Source organism: Electrona antarctica, assembly GCF_951216825.1.
Source record: "Electrona antarctica genome assembly, chromosome: 8".
NCBI lineage: Eukaryota > Metazoa > Chordata > Actinopteri > Myctophiformes > Myctophidae > Electrona > Electrona antarctica.
The window spans coordinates 7,282,901-7,289,915 of record NC_136789.1 but is presented as its reverse complement, the minus strand read 5'-3'; the positions used below and the strand labels follow the sequence as shown (position 1 = coordinate 7,289,915).

Sequence of the window (7,015 nt, the reverse complement as noted above, 5' to 3'; positions counted from 1 at the left end):
ACAAAATGAATATTGCTACATGGGTAGAAAAGAATGCACCCAGAGTCATATAAAGGTATAAAAATGCAAAAAGACGACGATCATACCACAGTGACAAAGACCCACAGAGGCGAGCTTGTGATGTCAGATTTGCCACAAGATCGGATCTACGGGTTTGTGCCAAATGGTTAAAGCCAAAGTATCAAAATAATTAAGTAAATTCACAAATAAATACACCAAAATGCATTTAAACACTTACTATATGGTATGGTACCTAGCCGCTAAAGTGTTAAAGATCTCAACTATAATAATATCACTCATCACAAGAGATTACGAATAAAAAAGGGTGCTTGACCTTGAACCCCTGTTTGATGTATTGAGTACAATGATTTCATAGGACAGTGGTTGCACAATTATGAAAAATGCTTTCCATAACATTTACACAGAAAAACAACAATTACAAGGAAGCAAAAACTGCAGTTCCGTTCAGGTGGCATTTAGAGAAACAGTTTGTTGTGATTCACCCCTCAAAAAAAGAAAAGAAAAAAAAAAGTTAATCAAACTGATTGTAACTTACCCTTTATTTGTCCCTCTCTGTGGTTTGTGTAGTCCATGGTTAATTTGAGTTTTTCTCTCTGAAATCAGAAGAAAGCTCTTTTTAAAGACAATAACATGGTGCTAACATTGTTTCTGGTAAGTTAGAAAAAAGAAAACAAGGATGTATAATTAATAAGAAATAAATTGCTACAGTACATACTAACAAAATATATATATAATAACATAATATGTACTGTACTATTTATGATAGATATTATGAAAGAGAAAGAATGAGAAGGATTCTTGTTTTCACCACAGTGCCAATAATACTGTTTCTACAGTGTCTGATCCAGATTAAACAAAATCAAACCCAAACTACATTCTTAAGTTGGTGTGACACAGTTTGAACATCGAGCATCACATGCCTCAGCAGTTCCTAGATACCAAATTAAGTCCATAATGATAATAATCATAATTTAGGGCAAACTCTGTTGTGGATCGCTATCCCAGACAAGCACTTGGACCTGCCATTATCAGTCCTCTTCCTGGCCATAAGCACAGTGGTTGTGGAGAGAGGTTAGCCCAACTTAGCCACGACCGCAGCTAGGAGAGAGCCATGGTAAGGAGCCGAATAAATCAGAGTGACTGAGAGGAATTCCAGTGTAATCAAGCATGCCACGATCAGCTACTATTAACCGTGCCAATGCCAGAGTCTCGAACAGTGGAATATTCCCATGGCCGCAGTGCGACAGAGCCAGGTACAGAGTGAGGAGAGAGAGTGAAAGTGCCACTTACCCACATTACTTTTACTATCGGGTTTGATTTATCATCTGTATTTCTTTTCTTTGACCACTGTATTCTGCCTGGAGACACGTAGCAATAGTTGTTTTCATAAAAAATACGCAGATTTATTCTTTTTTTAAAGGAGCGGCCAAACATATAGGCAAACCATGATGAAAAGGCTGAGCGGCATTTCAAAAATCAGCTCCCTGGCAAGACGAGTTCAGTTCGGCGATGTGCTGTCCGCCATTTTCTTACCAACAAACACCAGAGTGCACGAAGCCAAAAGCGAAACAAAAAACCTTGATAAAAAGCTTTTTCTGGCATCATATTAAAAGTTTCCCCCCTTTTCCTCCCTCTCTGTTTTGCTCTCTCTCTCTCTCTCTCTTTCTCTCTCTCTCTCTTGCCTGGCACCATCACAAAATCCTGGTTAGAATGATCACATGATTTCCTACCAGCGAGCTACAGCATTCCCAGTAAGTATTCTGCTGACATTGTAAAGACATCTTTTGTCTAAATCACTGTTCTCATCATCGGGTCGGGTCGGAACCCATAATCCATTTGGTTCCATTTATACACACTCAGTGTTAAACTAATGCTAAGAATTTTACAGTGTCCCAAAGATTAAAAAATTGAGTTACAGACCCATAAGGGTCCCGGACCAGACGTTGAGAAGCGGTGGACTAAATCAAAATGTTAATTCAGTCTGCCTCTCTCGGCACCTTCTGGGGGGGCGGCGATGCAAAGGGGTGGTGTTAGGTGTCATGGCAACCTCCACCTGGCAGGCTGCCCATCACCCCGAGGTGGGGAGAAGTAGCGGCTAATGTGGTGTCGATTAGGAATGCTCGCAAGCGTCCAAAGTCAACTCCATGGCCGTGCTCGTTGTTTAAGGTTTCTGGTTATATACTGGATGTTTTTCTTTTTGACATAGTAAATGAAATTAGGTTAGACTAATGACACTGTAATGGCACAGCTGTGCCAGGTGTTGCAAGCAAATAAGCTGTAAGTTATATTTGCTGGTGGCTAATACTGAGATTACTTTTTCAAATTCAAAATGTTAGATTTACGTACAGTTTCCGATTGACTGCACGCAAAACGGTGCAAGTGAGATTTTATTTTGCTCAATGCTTCCTCATATCTGTTGCGATCGATCAGTTGATCGATTCATCTATCTATATCAGTATTTCCATCCCGATCGTCTGGTCATATCTAATAAAGAAAACAGAGCAACCGAGAAAACGGAGCAACCGTGAAAATTATAGAACAACTAAATAATATGACGTAGCAGAACATAAACGATAAAGCATGAGCTATTTATTGCCAAATCCATTATTGTCAATGCACGCAGTCTGTCTCATCACTAATGCTGTCTGCCACTGGCTGGGGTGCTGTCCAGGCCAAGCAGATAGTCATAAGAAGCCCAAACAAAGGGCAAGGCAGGCCCCTCTGAGCGCCTCATCTGCTCCAGTCTCCATTAAACACACTCAGCTGAAACTGTTCCAAAACATTCCCCCACTGAGGGGGTCATTTCATATCCTGAAAGGCAGGAGGCCAGGGTCAAAGTTCAAATGAGATTGTGGTGGGTGGGTGGGTTGGTTGGCTGAGCGGAGGGGAGGGGGCTTCCCTTGGGAAGGGCTATACCATTGCAAACCAGACAGGGGTGGAAAATCAGACAGACTCCCCCCAACCTTGTACTGTGTAACATGTGAGAGTGAGAGGGGGAGGGCAAGACATAGGTAAGAGAAGAATAACACAGTTCAGGCAGATCACGACTGTATCACATAAACCAGTGGTTCTCAAACATTTTTATGTCAAGGGCCACCACATTTATATGCATTTGGCCGTGGACAGCCATCTGAAAATATCTTGTGCCAGGGACCCCAGAATAGTACAATATATATATATATATATATATATATATATACACAATAAAATATATTCATATTTTTATGTCAAAATTTTTCAAAAATATAGCAGATCTACAAGCTCACAACAAGCTTGTAGATCTGTTATTTTTTAGTATAAAATATGGTTAATTAATGTGGTTAGACTGATTTTGATGCTATTATTAAATTTGGCTGGGGACCCCTGGAACCCCTTGAAGGACCCCCGTGGATCCCCAGACCCCACTTTTACAACCACTGACCTGATCTTTCCTGGCCTGACAAAACATAGCCTACGTTAGAAGCAGTGCAAGGTCTCCCGCAATCAAACGCAAATAACCAATAGATGCCAAGAAGTATAAACAAGGCAGAGAGACCTCAAAACATGCCCCTGCTGTCGGGAGGAAACCTTGTATGTCTGAAACCAAAAAGGTTTGCATGGGTGAAAATAGCTTGTAGAATAGATCGTCTTTGCTTGACACTCTTGTACTACGAAGTAGGGCATTAAGTGACGCAAACAAATAGCAATAATTAATTAATTTGGTACCACTTAAGCCTTATTTTATACGTCTGCTATTAGAAAAGAGCAGATCTACGAGCACCGTCATGACGTGACACATTTTTGGGGGGGAATATGTTATGTTACAATGATATGCCTCCAAAAAGGAATGCCAGGGTTCAGGTGGTTCAAACGTGCCACCGAGTGCAACCGCTCAGAGCCGACAAATTTCCATCGCATTGGAAAGCAAAGCTCTATGCTGGTCCGACATACTGTACACCCACATGTAACATGCATACGTATTGTCACCGTTTCCTCACATTTCTGAGGTATACCATTTGCAAGAGAGTGAAATGTCAGATGTTATTTTTACACAGCTTGTTAATCTTCACCACAAGCCTACACTACAGACAGGCTAAGCTCTGAGGGGAGATAATATCCGCTCTTTTATTCTCCAAAGGGCTCAGCGGAGGCAGGGCGTTATTTCTGTCTCCAAGCCCTTATCACCACTAATTTAATGTTGCCTCAAGCCACAATAGAATAACAGTCAACAGGTTGATCCAGAATCAAGTTTATATGGTGCTGTTGAATGATGGGAGGTGTACTCATTCAGCCATCCATTGCATGTGAATGATTGTGCTATGGCTTTAATGGAATAATACTGCTTCTTTAAAGTATACTGTATAATATATTACGGATTGTGGATTCCTATCTCTTGAGCCATTGCCCAGATTGACAAAATTACAGGCTGGATGAATTGCAGGATTATTGAGAACCAGGATTCACTATCACTGTGAAACCAGGATTCACTATCACTGTCAAGTCCCACGGGACTTGACAGTGTGGGCCACCAGTGACCAGTGGGTGCATGGGTGCCTTCAAATTTCTTCATTATGTACAGAAAAACACGTTCATGCACACTCTGTTAAAACATGATTCATGGTCATAAACGGGTCTATCCTGAAACAAGACTTGTTGAGTCAAATTCCAATCAGTGGAGCTGCGCCATTGATAGTAATTTGATAGAATGGTTAATACATAATGATAATACTTTTACAGAGACTGTTTACATGTTCTGTTCCATTTGTGTTTCAAGGCCAATTCTGATTTAAGATAGGAAATTCGTCTTGACTGTGACAGTTTTAGAATGCTGCAGCGAACTACTAACTTCTGAAGCTCGTTGCCGTGTCTGGAGATTAACCATGTCAGATAATAAACCTTGAATTTGTATAGTTAATTTTAACCACATCAGGAACTAGTCTACATGAAAAATGGCAGGTTTGTGGATGGAAGAAGTGTTTGTGTTCCTCCCTTTGATGTTTGATTTGTTTGCTTTGTCATGGATTGTAGCGCTTGACTGGGCATGCATCAGCTTTGCAGTGTTTACAATCATACGTCTTTGGATTATTTGTGTTTTGTCTGTAACGTAAATCTAAACATCTAAACTGGCCTTTAGGATTTTGTTCTTCTGCAAGTCACTGTCAGAGCAGAACCAGGTTCTGTTTCTTGACATCATAGACTAGGCAGCTGTTCCCAAATATTTTGGGCCCACTGTAATATATATATATATATATATATATATATATATATATATATATATAAGAAGGCAAGGCCAAGCCAAAAAAAATAAATAAATCAATAAACTCATCAGACGGAACGTTACACCAGCAGCAGTTGCCAGTTGGATTCCTACTGGCGGAACCTTCTGTCAGAAGCAGTACATTTGTTAAAATAACACCATAGCATCACCATTAGCCTTTTCATGTCACGCCCCCCCTAGCCTAGAAGGTGCTTGTGCACAACTGTGGTGCATGCACCACAGTTTGGGAATCCCTGGACTAGGCCATTGATAGTACTTGACACTTTTTGAAATAGGCGCAGAACAGGGGCATTGTGCTTAAATATCGTTCTACTGCTTCATCTGTCTCAGGTAACAGAACTTACATCATACAGTGTTGCCTTAAATGCTAACATAGCTTTGCCATGGCCAGGACAATGACTTTAACCCACCTGTCTGTTTATTCTGCTGCCTAGCACCAGACTAAACACTGCCACTTTCAGCAGGGCTTATTGGCTGCAGCTGACTACACAGGAGCCAATCAGAAGGAAGGGAGGGATGATGGCATGCAGTACAAGAGAACTGAGCTCAAAGAGGAGTGGGGAGAAGCTGTGCAGAGACAACAAAACTTACAACAAATGTGTTTACTGTATACTGCCTGGAACAAGGAAGGAAGCAAGCTGAACAAAAATTGCACCACTGAGACATGATCCGTTGTGTTGTTTACAATCCCCCTGCCACAGAAAATCTCATTACAAAAGGGAACTTTTCTAACTTTGAATTTAACTTTCAGCACCAGTGGGTGTTTTGGGGGTAAATAATGAAATGCAGCAATATGAGTTTAAAGTCATTATGCTGCTAGACATGTTTTTTGCTGGAGTAGCAAATTTTGAAGCTAAACAATTACAAACTATAAAAGGGCATCAGTCCCTGAATGGCACTGAATTGATTAGCTGGCTACAGACAGGGCCGCTATCAGACTATGCTTTTACCATTGCTAAAAGAGATCAATACCTAATGAATTCCAAACGGCGGAGTTTCAAAAACATAAATGTATCCTCCACTAGTGCATAAATTCCCACTATGGATCGATGAATATGACATTACACAAAGCTGAAGAGATGCATCTCCTTAATTGACCTGTGCATTTCACATTAATTCAAAAGACAATTAAAATGGATTGGATTATGTGGCACCGTTCGTCCTGGGATCTCGAAGAGCTTTATTGTGTGCTCAGCTCACCTTGTGACCTGATGTTTTGTTTTAATTACCAGTGCCTGCTATCAGGCAGCTCAGGCAATAGAACAATAGGATTGGAGAAATGCAAATCTTGGTTTAGCATTTACAAAGTGATTGAATTAGCACTATACAGAGATAAGGTTAAGTATTGTCACTGCATTAAATGTGATTAAATGTACAGTAATGTTGGAGGAAGAGCACATCCGACACAATATTACAATGATACTGCACTGATTCTGGCGTTTTCTGATCTGATCACAACCCTATTCTGGTGTGAATAAAAAATAGCTGATCTACAATTTAAGCACGGATCACGTTGTGTTGTGAGCTTATAGATCAACTATGTTCAATGAAGATATATAGTGTAGAGCAAAAACAGGAGAGCACTGGGGGTCTCCAGTCAACAGTATATAGGCCAGGGTTTATTTTAAAATATTGCATTTTTTCAGTGTTATGATTTATGTCTTAACACTGTTATGACAGAGGGTCCAAGTAAAGTGTTATATTGCAAGTCCTACACTACGCCACAAAGATGTCTGC

The 7,015-nt window shown here is 40.5% G+C and overlaps 1 long non-coding RNA gene across 1 annotated transcript; it reads left to right on the top strand.

Annotated features, from left to right (window-relative positions):
- The first annotated feature begins 1,143 nt into the window (after positions 1-1,143).
- On the top strand, positions 1,144-6,244 carry LOC306927790. Its single transcript, XR_013790585.1, has 3 exons — positions 1,144-1,274; positions 1,731-1,772; positions 5,740-6,244. It is a non-coding gene; the product is annotated as an uncharacterized lncRNA (long non-coding RNA).
- The last annotated feature ends 771 nt before the right edge of the window (positions 6,245-7,015 follow it).